The sequence below is a fragment of the Amblyomma americanum genome, chromosome 8, assembly GCF_052857255.1.
Source record: "Amblyomma americanum isolate KBUSLIRL-KWMA chromosome 8, ASM5285725v1, whole genome shotgun sequence".
Taxonomy (NCBI): Eukaryota; Metazoa; Arthropoda; class Arachnida; order Ixodida; family Ixodidae; genus Amblyomma; species Amblyomma americanum.
The window spans coordinates 31708300-31723193 of NC_135504.1; positions in this window are offsets into that span (position 1 = coordinate 31708300).

Below are 14894 nucleotides of genomic sequence, written 5' to 3' on the forward strand. Positions count from 1 at the left end.
GCAGGGGTTTCCGCAACAAGTAGGGCAACCTGCAGCTCCACATTCAACACTCGGAAAACAAGCAGGAAATTATAGCGCTTCAGGAATCCCAAGGCCCGGTCAAATTAATGGGCTTTAAACGCTTCACATTGACGGCGACGCTAGCCCCGGTCACCGCGACGCTCGTTCAAAGGAACATAACCGCGATCCAACACACCATAGACAAAAGTTATTGTGAGACTGTAAAAAAAATAAAAATAAACTGTCCTGCCCGTGGCACACTTTAGACAAAAATTATTGTGGGGCCATAAAAAGAACGAAAAATAAAGTGTTCCTGCCTGTGGCACAGCATAGACAAAAATAATGGTCGGACCATAAAAATGAACGAAAAATAAAGTGTCCCTACCAATGCCACTAAGTATAACGGGCTTAGTTCGAATAGACAAAGTAGGGGAGTCCGAAAGAAGGAAGGACTCCCCGCTCCACTAAAGTACCGCGGGTAGGATGAAAGTTAAAAGGAAGGTACAACTAAAGTATGTCGCTTAGTACCAAATAAAAGGAGTAAAAGGTAAAGAATAAATAAATTAGAGGTTGAGAAGGTACCTTCAAGCGCCCCCACAGCCAAAGGGAGGGCCCAGCACAATCCGCGGCATTTATTTGTTTCATTTCAAAAGAATTTTTTTCTCTCCTTCTCCTCTTAACCAGGGAGATTCCCGGGCCTCCTCCTGGTGGTTGTGGTGGGGTCTTCCAGGCTCTTGCTTGAGATGTTCATGTTTGTTTCTTGGAAATTATCGGCACCTGTTCTCTTCTTGTGTAGTTCTGCAAATGAGGACTTAAAAAAGGGGGGGGGGGATTAGTTGAAATCCTGCTTAGTACTTGTACCAACTCCCGCTCCTGTGGAAGTGTACTTCGTGCTGTAATTGTGTTGTCTGATACTAATCTGTGTTATGAGTGTTGTGTAGGCAGGCTTGCTCCCCCTAAAAGTCTTTGCGCCTCGAGCCTCCCGGCTGCTGAGTTTACTTCCGGGGGTGAGTCTACATGGTGCATGAAAGAATTTTTGGCTTCCGAAGTCCCGTGCCACTAGCAGAGGCAAAAATCTATTTACATTACTAATTACATTGACTACATTTTTTTCTATTCCTTTTTCTTTTTTCTCTTTTTTTCACTTTTTTTCGTTTATCCTGTTTCCTCTTTTTTTCATTTCGCTTCCCCTCTCTTTTCCTCTCTCAGGGATGCATGACACGTGTTACTCGTATGATTTTTCGATTATTATTTTCATCTTGTCACTTAATATTTCTGTTGTTCCTGCTGTTTAATGATTTCTGGTTGCCTATCTGAAATGTTCTGCCCAAGTATTTTGCTTAGCTTTTTCCGATGTTCTGTTGTAATTGTGCAATTTTGTAAGTAGTGTTCAAAGTCTGTAATGTCTTGGCCGCATTAACATTTTGAGGCGTTTATAATTTTTAATCGTGTTAGGTAAAATGGGAATCGTCTGTGTCCTGATACTGTTTGTGATATATAGCGGCTTGTAGGGAAGTGAGTGGGAATATGTTTTGTGTTTTTAATCCACTGATATCTGTATGTTTTCCTTCCCTCTTCTGTCCAAAGTACGTTTAATTTTTCGAATACATCCTTTTTTAATTGTTGTTTTATGAAGTGTTTTGTGATTGGTGTTTGAGTTTCTTCGCCCTTTCCCATGCTGTTATTGCCAATTCGTCCGCTGTGTCATTACCTTTGTTTCCACTCTGTCTTTTTATATATGTTAATTTAATGTTAGATTGATCATTCGTTCGTAGTTTCTGCATGAGTGCATGGATAGGTGGATTTAGGTTGTTTGGATTACTTAGCGCTTTTAGTGCGCTTGAACTGTCCGTGAAGATTTTATATGAGTTTGTTGACTTTTGTTGTAAAATATAGTATACTGATTTTTCAATAGAAATTACTTCTGCATCGAAATTGTTGCTGTGTTTAAGAAGGCTGTATTGTTTTTGCCGTATTATGTTTCCCTCTCTGTTGAAAAGTACGAATGCGGCTCCTGTTTTGTCTTGTATTTGTGATCCGTCAGTGTATACGTTGAAGTCCGTTTGGTTATTTATGGCCTCTGAGAACTCATATTTTGGTTTTTTGCTGGGTGATACGCCCATAGATCTTACTTGTCTATGAGTTGTTTTTCAGTTGTTTTTCGAGTAGAGAGTTCGGAGGCGCAGTACACGCTCCTCGAAATCTTACCCAGGAGGAAGGGGGGCGCCAGCTTCTTCGTACTGAGTCTGTACAGCTCGCCAAAAGAGAGGGGACCGTGAATTCATGATCTCCTCCAAAATGTTACGCACTTGGCAGCAAGAGCACAACTATAAGTAGCAGGCCACTTCAACTCCCACCACTCACCATGGGGTTATCGCAATACCAATCCCAAAGGCACCAGGCTGTGGCAGATAATCCAAAACTTAGGCCTCACATTTTTAAACGACTTGTACGCGGTGACGCGAATTGGCAATAGTGTTAGCGCGGACACATCGCCAGACCTTACCCTCACCAAAAACGTGTGCGAAGCGCAATGGTGAAACACCAGACACACGCTGGAAGCGACCACTACATCGTCTCCACGACTTCAATGCCACGCCACACAAACCTCCACCAACGCGCAGCGGAATCACGGAATGGGACAGATTCAGACGCCTCCGGGAACAAACCGCACCCACGCACATAGACGGCCTCGCACGCTCAAAGGAAGCGTTTCAGCCACCACGGTAGACACACCTACTACGGACCCACGTCAAACCACGGACACGAAACTCATGCACATGTGGGAGGCGAATGCCAGCGTAATCAAACGCTGGAAGACCCACCGTCACAACAGACAGCTCAGACGCCGAGCCGCACAGCTAGAAGGAGAAATCGAAGCTTAGAAGCTAGAACTGAAGAAAGAACAAAGGGGACAGGTATGCGACAGTCTAAGCCGACAACTAAAAAGCAAGAAAACATGGCACCTGCTCCAACACCTGCTAGATCCCAAGCAAAGTCTGACCAACGTGATCAACTTGCACCGCTCATACACCAGGGTACGGACGCAGAGCTGCTTGCAGGCCTGCTCAAACAAACCTTAACACGTGGCACACAGACGCACTTCCCGCGAACGAGGGACTCCCCAACGAGACCCTAGACGCGGACATCACGCACGCCGAAGTGTGGTTCGCACTCGGCCGACTCCGCACCACTTCAACGGCAGGGCTGGATTAAGTAACCAGTAAGAGGCTCAGAAACCTAAACCTGCCGTCGGTGACGGCACTGACAGACCTGATGAATTCGTACTGGATTGAAGGCGAGATTCCGCAGGTATGGAGACACGCCAGGGTCACATTCATCCCGAAACCAGGCAAAAAACTCTCTACAGAAAACCTCCGCCCTATATCCTTAACATCGTGTGTGGAAAAGCTCATGGAGCACCTTATTCTCAACAGACTACAAAGCTATGCAGAAGACCGTGACCTCATCCCACACACGATGGTAGGATTCAGAGCGAACCTATCCACGCAAGACGTAATGCTGCAACGCTCGAGGGACGTCCTAGACCCCGCATACAGGAAAGGGACAAGGGCCATCTTGGGTTTAAACCTTAAAATGGCCTTCGACAACGTCACGCACGAAGCCATTCTCACCAACCTCTCGAGAATCGACCCAGAAGGAGAACGTTTATTACATTCGCTCTCTCCTCTCGGAGAGAACGGCCGAGCTATCACTCGGAGGTCTCACCTCGGATCCCATCCCCCAAGAAGGCAGAGGCACGCCGCAAGGCTTGGTCCTCGTGCCCTTTCTATTCAAGCTCTGCCTAATCACACTACCCCCGAAACTGACCGCAATCGACGGTCTACAACACAGCTTATGCGCGGACATCCCGCTGTGGATGTCCACGAGGAGTGACGGCCAAAAAGATAGGACGCTTCAGGAGGCAGTGAATGTAATCGAGTCGCATGCCTCGGGCCCGGAGCTCGAATGCTCGCATCCCAAACAGGAATTGCTGGTGCTCAGAGACAGCCCGAGACGCAGCCTCAGAGACCAGGAACCCCCGCAGCCACTACAAGTAACTGTACGAGGACACCTTTCAAGGACATACCCACCATAAGAATTCTCGTGTTGTTCATTCAAAGCAAACGCAAGAATAACGAAACAATAGGCAAACTGACCACCACGGTGAATCAAACCACCCGGGGCTAATACGACGAACAGCCTATAAGAGACGCAGCATGAGGCAGAACGACATCTGCTGACTGATCCAGGCATTCGTCCTCATGTAGGTTCGTGTACACTCTACCGTTCCTGCACCTCTATCAAGCTGAGATCAGGATACAATTCCTCATCCGTCAAGGTTACAAGACAGCGCCCAGTATTCCTCACAACACGCCTGGAGACCGATTGCTAGCCCTTGGTATACACAACACACTACCCCTCCCTGTACGCACGTCTTACGTGATCTAAGGCAGGAAGAGCCATCCTGCTTCGTATAAAGATCAACGCCGGACCCCTAACCGAAGACGTGGAACCACTCCTGCCCGAAATGCACAGAATGTTCTCTGTCAAACCCCTACCCAACAACATGCACTCTACGCACCACGAGGGAAGGCGTAAGGCGAGAGTCCGCGCCTTACACTCCAAGTACTAGGACTACCCCGTGGCCGCTTACGTGGACGCGGCAGAATATTTAACACCGCACAAAGCGTATGTGATAGGCGCAGTGACAGGGACCGGTTCTCCCCGAACAGCCGCCACAAAATACACCAGTTCCTCCGAGACGGCGGGGGAAGCGGCAGTTGCATTAGCCATAGCCAACACCTCAGCTGATATTATATTCAGCCATTCGAAAGCAGCCATACGTTACTTTGCGAGGCGCCGCGTCTGCGCCATCCCCCTCCAAAATTCTCAGAAGCAACCACCATACCCCCGCAAGGGAGATCAAGCTGTTATGGGTTCCGGCCCACTCGAACAACCCGGAGAACGAGGCAGCCCACGACTACGCCCGAGGTTCCGTCGGCCGGGCAGTGGACTTTTCTGACCCGGGTTCCTCGAAGGACGGCGAGAAATCGTGTCACGACATAACACACCACTTTCTCCTCGAAAGGCGCACCTTCTCTCCGCCGCATAAATCGCTCACAAAGACCCAGCAGACCACCTGGCGTCGCTTGCACGCCCATTCCCTCCCTAACCCGGTGGTACTTTGGCTCATGTACCCCGGGCAATACTCTAGCCAATGTAACAGGTGCCGCGACAGAGCCACACTAGACTATATCATGTGCAACTGTCATGAGGATCCGCCTACCCCCGACCTAATTCAGCTCCTCACTTCCGAGCAGTGGGAGGCCGGGCTGCTCAGCACCGACTCGGATACCCAACTCAGGGCAGTGGAGCGAGCCAACGAAATCGCCCTAAGCCATGGGCTGACGACTAATTAGCGTGACCAAGACCTCACCTTAAACCGCTTCCTGTGGGGAATAAATGTCTTCGAATCCAATTCCAAGTTTCGGCTTATTAACCGCTTTGGGCCGAAGCGAAAGGCTTGGTTTTAAAGCTTATTTTTAGGTTGTACCAGAGTGCGGTCGAAAACCACCTAAATTTATTACAAACGATTCTGTTTGTAATATGATAAATCACATATCGCTTTTGCCGACAGGGAGCTCTATTTCTAGCGTACAAAAATTTTTAAAAAGAAGCAGCTATGCTTTCGAAATCTTTGCTTGCTTGCTTTCATTTATACCGGTACATCTACGTTGCAGTATATTTGATCAAGGTTAGTGGAGTTTCTATACTGTTTTTTTTTTCAGGTTACTGGTACTAAAATATGTTCAATTGGCAAAATTACACTGTTTCCCAGATGGGTCGAGCAGGCGCTGTCGGATATGGCCGTCTTCTCAGGATATAATCAGTCAGCGAACACTGTAAATTTAACAAAAATAATTGAGTGCGCGCCAAATTTTATTCCCGCAATGACTGCGCTGCTCGAAAATGCGTCATCAGCAGCTAGTACGTGGCCACTCAAATACTGAACTGGGTTCAAATTCTGTAAAATTATGTCGCACTTTTAAAACGCTTCATTTGCAAGCAAAGTGACGTGTGCGATTAGAGATCCCGCAGACACATGCGAAGAAATTCTGACGATTCTCTATCCTCTGCCGAGCACTTGCGGAACCATCTGCCTCTATCTCATGACGTCACGGTAGCGGCACGTAGGCCTTGCATCATGGTGGTGGTGGTGGCAGAAAATTTTGCCGGTTTTAGCATGCCGTTGTACTCCGATGAGTTGAGATTGTAGCTGGTGCAGCACCACGATCGCACGCATACGTCCTTAAAGAAGTCGAGTACGCGATGCAGATTCACGGTATCCAGATTCACAGAAGGTAGCATTGGATTTCTTTCTACAGCCGCTCTGCGACCACTGGCCAGCTCCTCGAATCACCTTCAGTGATTTCAACGCCCATCATGCCGTCTAGGGTGACAGGAACACGGATTCCAGCGGACGAAAACTCGTAGACGTTATTGACAGTTTGTACCTGTGTGTTGCCAATGACAGAATCCCCACTTTCTCCGCCCTCCAGCCTCAGCGACCGCTATAGACCTGGCTTTGCACTCACCTGACGTCCGCGTGAGGTGGTCAACAGCGCCTGACCGCATGGGAAGTGATCGATATCAGATTTTTGTGTTTGCTGCCGATTTTCTTATGCGTGGTCCTAAAATCAGCAATGTGGTCAACTGGGACAAGTACAGAGAGCGCCTAGAACGTGCTTAAGGTGATGTTATTGACAAAATGATTTCTAGTAAGATGGCAGCAACTACGGCGGTCAATTTACCAGATCATTTTTCGGCCCCGGATTTAAAACTAAGGAACCTCTGCGCAGCGAGAAGGACGGAGCGCCAACTCATGAGGAAGAAGGACAACGGGGACTTGAGGACGACCTTCAACAGGCTCAATTCTGCCATTCGATGGCACACGAACAAGCTTTACAGGTCGCAATGGGCCTCATTCTGCGCTAGTTTGACTGCGTTCTCATCGATGACGAGAATATGGCGAGTTTTTGCCACCTTTGCTGGAGAATCTCACCCTTGGAAGCCTTTTGAAGCTCTTGCAATGCACAAGGAAAAACCTATTGCGTGCTCGGCAGAGGAATTTGCAGAGGCACTTGTACGTGCTATTTCTGGAATGGATTTATATACACCACCTGCTTCCACCAGGTCTATCATGGACGTTTCGTTCACGCTTAGGAAGCTTCAGACTGCGCTCTGTGGCCTGCAGCACCGGTGTGCACGAGGTTATGACGGTGTCACCAACCAAATGCTGAATAATCTTCCCTTGTAACTCAGAAAGAAGCTCTTAAACTTCATAAATCTCGTTTAGGAGACTGGCGACGCCCCTCCGTCATGGAAGGTGGCATATGTAGTTCCAGCACTGAAGCCTGGCAAAGTCATGATGGGCCTTGCCTGGTATCGCCCTGTGTGATTGACTTCCTGTGTATCTAAATTGATGGAGAAGCTGGCAAATGAATGCTTAGCGTGGTGGCTTGAGAACAGCAAGGCTCTTCTAACATGTATGAAAGGATTCCACCGAAATCTTAGTGCCAAAGATAGCGGCTTAGACTTGGTGAGTCACATTGAACTCCAGAGAGCATTCGGCTTTTCCACCGTATCCATTTTTCTTGACGTTGCAAAAGCTTATGACAACGTGCTTCAGAGCTCAATTCTGGACAGTTTGCAAGGCATGGTCATACAGGATCATATGTTAAGATTCATTTACACGTTTATCAGTGATCGTGCGGTTCGTGTACTGTTAGGGAGTACCATAAGCACCGAAAGGGTTCTGTCGCGAGGTGTGTCTCAAAGAAGTGTTCTTTCCACCAGCGTTTTTTAACGTCGTAATGGCTGGCGTTCCCGTTTCGTAGCAAACAAATTGCAGGCAAGTGCGTATGTGAATATATGCTGACAACATTTGTAGTTAGATTACCGGCTACCAACACAAGCGATTAGTCCTGGCAGCTCGACAGGCTATACTTTCGGCACAAGCATACCTTCAAGGTGTGGGGTTGTCTCTGTCAGTGGACAAATCCGGCTTTATTCTGTTTCCAGCTGTAGGAAGACGTCAAGCGCGGTTGAAGATAGACCTCGGTCACTATTGCATCCGTCAATTCAACCACGCGCGTTTCCTGGGCGTCGTTATTGACTCCCGTCTACAGTGGCGAAAAGCTGTGGTGGCGATTGTCTCATCTCTATCTTCGCGTCTCAATGTGATCCGTAGAATTGCAAGTGAGCAATGGGGAAACCATCCTTCTTCAATGGTCAAACTTCATGAAGCGCTGGTGGTGAGTCGCATAATGGATCAATTACCTTTAATTTCCTCCTCGGCATCACAGCTTGAACGCCTCGAAGTTTTCTCTATAAACGGCCTAAGAATAGCCATTGGTGTTCCTCAGGCGGCTGCGAACAAGGCAGTACTTCATGAGTCACTATCAAAACCTCTTAGCCTTGTCACTTCACAGAGACTACTAGTGCATCTTGGCCGCTTAGGAGAGACGGTGGCTAGGAAATCCCTTCTCCAGCTGCTCAGCAAGAGATATGAGTCGAAGGCCAACTTGGCACTTAATACGCTTAGTTCTTTAGGCCTTAATGTTCGAAGGTAAAGGAAACGGTCGAAACCACCCTGGTCTTTGGTCTTTCCGGCCCTCTACTGCAAGGTCACAATTCTTCATGTGAGCGCAAAGCGAAGCTCTCCTTTGGCAGCAACGCGATCGCACGTACTTGAAATGAGATTAACCCGTCCCTCGTGAAATTTGTGTCGGAGGGTGCTCGCACTGCCCTGTCGAAGAAACGTCGGGCTTGCGCGTGAGCCGCTTCGTTCCCTGAATTAGACGATTCAACTTCTCCATTCGGAAGGGGTGCGTTTTGAAGGATTCAGAGTGAGGTAGATGTGTTACGGCCCCTCGCTAAATTGCGAATGGCTGTTTTGGAGTCACTGAATATAATACCAGTCCGCATGTTCGCTATAGCTAAGGCGAATGCCGCTTCCTCCGCCGTCTCGGAGGAGGTGGTGTCTATCGACGCGGCCGCCAACGGGGCGCCGCTCCTGTTCACCGCGACAAGAGCAAACGCTTTTCTCTGGGTTTTTCGGTATCCCGCTGCGTCCGGTTAAGATCTGTAAAATATTCGTAAAATGAAAGATACAGCTGTTGTACACTTTCGTCCGATAAGGAAAGTCGTCAGGCAAGAAGACACGATCTCGTCAACGCTATTCAGCGCCTGTTTACAGCAGGTATTCTTCCGGTTAACCTCCCTGCATTTGCTCTTCTTCCTCCTCCTCCTTTTGCTGACTTTATGGAGGACTATGGTAGCTATGCAGTTTCTATACATATCTTCCAGTATCTTCATATAAGGCTCTTCTACACCCTGATTCCGCAATGCCTGCATGACTGTTGAGGTTTCCACTGAACCAAATGCTTTTTCGCAGTCGATGAAGGCTACATATAGGGGCTGGTCATGTCCTGCGCATTTGTCAATCACCTGATTGATAGTGTGATTATCTCGCGATTATCTCAGTAAACACCTTGTAGGCAACGGACAGTAAGCGAATTGGTCTGTAACTTTTCAAGTCCTCGGCATCTCTTTTCTTATGAATAAAGATATTTTCGTTCTTCAAAGCTTCTAATAAAGTCCAGGATATATGGCATTGCGTATACGGGGTGAGTAGTTTTTCTAGCACAATCTCAGAGGTTTCTCAGTCGGTGAAGCTCTTAAATTGTTCACTAACCCTTTTATTTGTTGCTTCTATCAATGTATAAATTCTCTTGTTTATTGAGAATTGTTATTGTGACTCTGCACCTTAGGTCGCCCCACCGGGCACTGTCAGCTTGGACGAAACTATACAACCCACTCCTGTATGAGCCTGGAAACCAGGCTCACAGTTCTGTCAAATAAATAAATTACAATCTCCACTCCGTCCTTCAACGGATCTGCTGTTACCTTACCCCACCACCACATTCTCCCTTTGCATTGCTCCTATGGCTTTCTTCGTGTTCCGTTACTGGCGGGATGACACATTGCTGTGTGCTACTATATGATTAACGTTCTGATTACATTGACTACTGTATAGATTTGCAAAGAAATCTTCGGCTCCTTTAACTATCTTATCCATATTGCTAATGGCATTGCCCTCCTTGTTTCTTAACGCATACATGCGGTTTTCACGTATGCCTAGTTTCCTCTTTACCGCTTTTAGGGCTACCTCCGTTCTTTATAGCATGCTCGATTCTCTCTATATTAAACTTCCTTGTGTCGATTATTTTGCGCTGATTAACTTCGATAGCTCTGCTAGTTCTATTCTGACGGCAGAGTTAGACGCCCTCAGGCTTTGGCCTTTCTTAATCAGACGTTTCGTCTCCTGAGATAGCATGCGGCTATCCTGTCGAACCGTCCTATCGCCTACTTCTACTGAGCACGCCGTAATGATAGCTGTCAGATTATCTTTCATTATAGGAATATTCGTCTTCCTCAATTAAAGCTCAATATCTGGTCTGCAGTCATATTCTGAATTCCTCAATTCTCTCTCGTACAGCTAACTTATTAATGGACTTCCTCTTCACTAGCTTCTTCCGTTCCCTCTTGAAGTCTAAGCTAATTCTAGACCTTACCATTCTGTGGTCGCTACAGCGCTCCTTTCCGAGGACGGCCACATCCTGAACGATGCCATGTTGAGCGCATAGCATGAAGTCGATTTCATTTTTAGTCTCACCATTGGGGCTCTTCCAGGTCCACTTCCTGTACTTTCGTTTGCGGAATAAGGTATTCATGATCCAGAAGTTATTTCTTTCTGCGAACTCTACTAATAACTCTCCCTGCTGTTCCTAGAACCTATCCCATTGTCGACTACCACGTGGTCGCCAGCCTGCTTGTTGCCCACTTTCGCATTGAAATCGCCCATCAGTACAATACAGTGATCTTCGAACAGCAGTGCTAGGCTAGCTTCACTACATAAGGTTCTAGAGTTAAACGTTGCCAGGTTCTGATTCCAATGGCGGCCTGCCGGGAGCCAGAGATTCTTAGCACCCTCTGGTGCGTGACAGATCTGACCGCCGCCTTGATCACTTGCTCCGCAGCCACTGGGGAATGAGGGCCGAGGGCTAATTGATTTGGTCATAGGAGGCTGTGGCCAAGTACGACACAAGGGTGGCCAAATCTTGTTCTGGTGAGGGAATGCGTTGTCGGTTCTGGTCACCGAGACCAGGCAGCACCACAGGCCTGGTTATGCAATTCCATCAACACGCGGATCTTTTTTTTCCAAACCCGGTGGAGAATAGCACGACACCGGGATACCAACCACGGTTCTCTTGCACGTGAGGCGGACGCTCTACCTCTACGCCATTGCTGCATGCTATATAGCCTCTATAGCCTGTATAGCATGTACATGTGTCACCTTTGCAGAAATTGAGAGACTGTAGTCCGAGAAGATGATCCCTGCCTGCATGCGTGTGCACATCTCGACTGCAAGCTGCTTGCTTCGTTCAAGAGGCCGTACTTGAAAGCCTGAGTGAAAATTAATTTTGGGGGGCTCATCGGCAATGGCTCCATGAAGCCAGTGTGCGGGGAGTGTGCCTAGTTGTTAAGGAGAGGTTAGCCTAATTATCACCGTGTATTTAACACTGATTGCATTGGCAGCTGAAGCTTTGTTCTTTCGCCTAACAGGCTGCCAATAATCATCTTCAGAATGGTGATTATCAGCAAACTGATCGATTCTCCCAAATGTGGTGACAATGGGAGTCAAGGCAGAGTCCCTCGATCAAAAATGAGCATCCGCGTAGCGAGCATTTCTAGCTGCCTGCGAGCGGCCAAGTTTTACGCCGTGTCGTTTGTTCACAAAGCTGGCGTTTTCTTGAGTTATCTGAGAGTGCCTAACATTGTCCCATAGGTTGCTTGCCAAATTCCGAAAAAAGAAAAGTGCAAGATCTTACCTGAGAAAGGCTAGTTCCAGACATGTTTTCCGTCGAAAGAACACAGAAGCGATTGAAGACAGGTGTCTCTGTAACCACTTGCCTGGAAACCTCATCCGTAATGCTTGTGTCGGCGTCAAGCACAACGACAGATTGCGGCGCGTTATCAGCGCCGCTGCGGAGCGATGTTGCCGCGGCGTCTTGCCGAGGCTGTCCGGGAGTCATGTTGGCGGCATCGGCGGTAGTCTTCGACGCGGAAGCGTTGAAACCGTTGTCCACAGGTGGTGACGTAAATGATGGTGGTGGCTCATTCATGTTTGAAGCTTTTTGGCCCAGACGTTCTTGGGCTAGGCTTGGTCGAGAAGGCTGCTTCCAGCTCACGAACCCCCCCCCCCCCTCACACACACACACCTTTAAGTTTTTTGTCAGCTTTAAATTGAGCTCGGGCGAGAGCGCTGCCATTCTCTTCATCGACGAACACCAAGCACACTTGTTGCTATCTCCACCGCAGAGTTGTTCATTTTTATCGCGGCCAGTCAGCCGATAAAAACTTCATTTTGTGAACCTTTCGGAGCCTTCCTGCCGGCCACACTGCAGTAGCCACTACGTGACAATGTCGGAATGTTTGTGACGAAAAGGGGCAACCAAATATGTTATGATCCAAATATGTGCATTGCTCTGATAGAAAAAGATACCTAGCGTTTCAGTGAACGCACCACTAGTTCTTAAATAGAGAGCTTTTGAGGTAAAAAAACTTTTTTTCGGCCAGTCCTTACGGTCGTCAGAAAACATCAGAATCCTGTGAGCTGTAACTTTTTAACTGTTATCGGTAAGTGCATGATAGCAGCTAAAGAACCGCAGCCGCCTGCTTGTAATAGCCGTACCATTTTTTATAAAATTTGGAAAGCGCGACTACCGCAGCCGCTGTGGCTGCATAATTTGGGCTGTTTCTCGCGTCATTCGAAAACCACGCGCCTGGGGAGAGCACAGAGCTACGTCCATCAAACCGCGTCACTACGAGGCACATCCGCACGTGACACTCTCTGCCTTACCCGCGGTAGACTAGCCAAGCGGCAAGAACCGTGCAGCTCCGCAGCACTTGCGGGGCGGAAATTGCAATGTTGCAGGTGGCCGACGGATTAGCTCGAACTGAGAGACGTCGTTCTATTTCTGCGGCTAAAAATCTCTGATTGCAATCAGGGCTTTCTCGGTAATACGTAAAAAGTTAACTGTTTACTATTTCGTGAAAGACTTAATTAGCTAAAATGAATTTACTGGTTTCTGAAGTCCACTAGCTCCCGGATTACTATGCTGCAAAAAGCTACTCTTTACCTCAAAAACCTATTTTAAAATTAGTGCCGGGATTCTCTGAGACACTACACACGTGCATTCGAAGATTTTCTTCCTTGTGTACGGTTTGAGTGTTTCAATTCACAGGGCCTTTTTGAAGAATTAGTCCGACTAAAAAGTTCGCGCCTGCTAACGCTGTCATTCAAGGGGCAACCCTTGAGAGGAACGCTGTGAAAGCGGAAGTGGCGAAGGTGAAAATCCGTACCCTCTACATCGGCACGTGCCATGTGGATTCGGCACAAATAGCGGGCACCATAAACTTCTTACTCAGGAATGCTATAAGAATCCCACCAATAAACTGGCTGGGTTCACATGTGACTTGGTGGTGGTGGTGGTGATGGAAGACATTTATTAGCTCGAAAACAGTACATGAAACCACTGCTTGATACAAGTGGCCATCGTGCAGAAAAGTAGCGTTCCTAAGATTTTGTAGCAAGGGCCCTCGAAAGAACACCGCACCACTGTTGCCTTCATTGCAAAAGTGTTCAACTTTTCCAGGTGATGCCGATAAATTAATTTTTGAATTGATTTTCTGGGAGAGGAAATGGCGCATCTTCTGCCTCACATCTCGGCGGACACCTGAACCGCGCCGTAAGGGAAGGGCTAAAGGAAGGAGTGAAAGAGTAAAGGAGGAAAGAGGGGCCGTAGTGCAGGGCTCGGAAATAATTTCAACCACCTGAGGATTTTTGCGTGCACTGACATCGCACAGCATTCGGGCGCCTCAGTTTTTCGCCTCCAACGAAACGAGGCCACCGCGGTCTAGTTCGAACCCAGGTCCTCCAGATCACTAGCAGACTAAGGTCGATGGAGAGACGTATTTCTTTCCGTGCGCACTCTGAGTCCTCCCAGTCGCATGTTATTGTGATTGAAGTTTGCAGGTAGTGTTATTATTCGCACAGACAGAACAACACCTGCATCAGCAGCAGTTTGGAAACAACCCCAATTGAAATAAAGATCAGGGCAAGCCTGCTTATTTACACTGCAATGAGACTTTATGTGCAGTCCCTGGCGCGGCGAGGGGTTTTGTTTACAAGTCAGAAAGTTGATTGGAATCTTGTGGTGGTAGTAATCGACAAAATTAGCAAAATTGGAGACGATATCATAGGCATTCGACAGCGCTGACAGTTACTTCCAAAGCCAGTAACTCTTCTTGTTTATAGTTTATGCGGATTTAACCTCCCCTAAGCGACTTAGCATATGAGGGACGACGTAGTGAAGGGTTCCGGAAATTTCGACCACCTAGGGTTCTTTAACGTGTACACGGGCCTCTAGAATTTCGTGTCCATCGAAATTTGACCTCCGCGGCCGGGATCGAACCCGTGTCTTTCGGGTCAGCAGCCGAGCGCTATAAACACTGAGACACCGCGGCGGCTAGTAACTCTTCTCTATTGATGTCCATTCAGTGGGTACTTTCTCGTTCTATTCACGAGCGAGGCTTTCTCGCAAACTTGTCTTTTTAATTCATCCACGACAATTACTCTTCTTTTGCACCGTGTTATGACACCGAGAATACCTCCGGCCTTCACACACATGCATTTGCCTCCTTTAACTCGCTATTTCTTATCACGGAGCACCCATGAAAGAAATTCCTTAAATTCAAAAACTTTC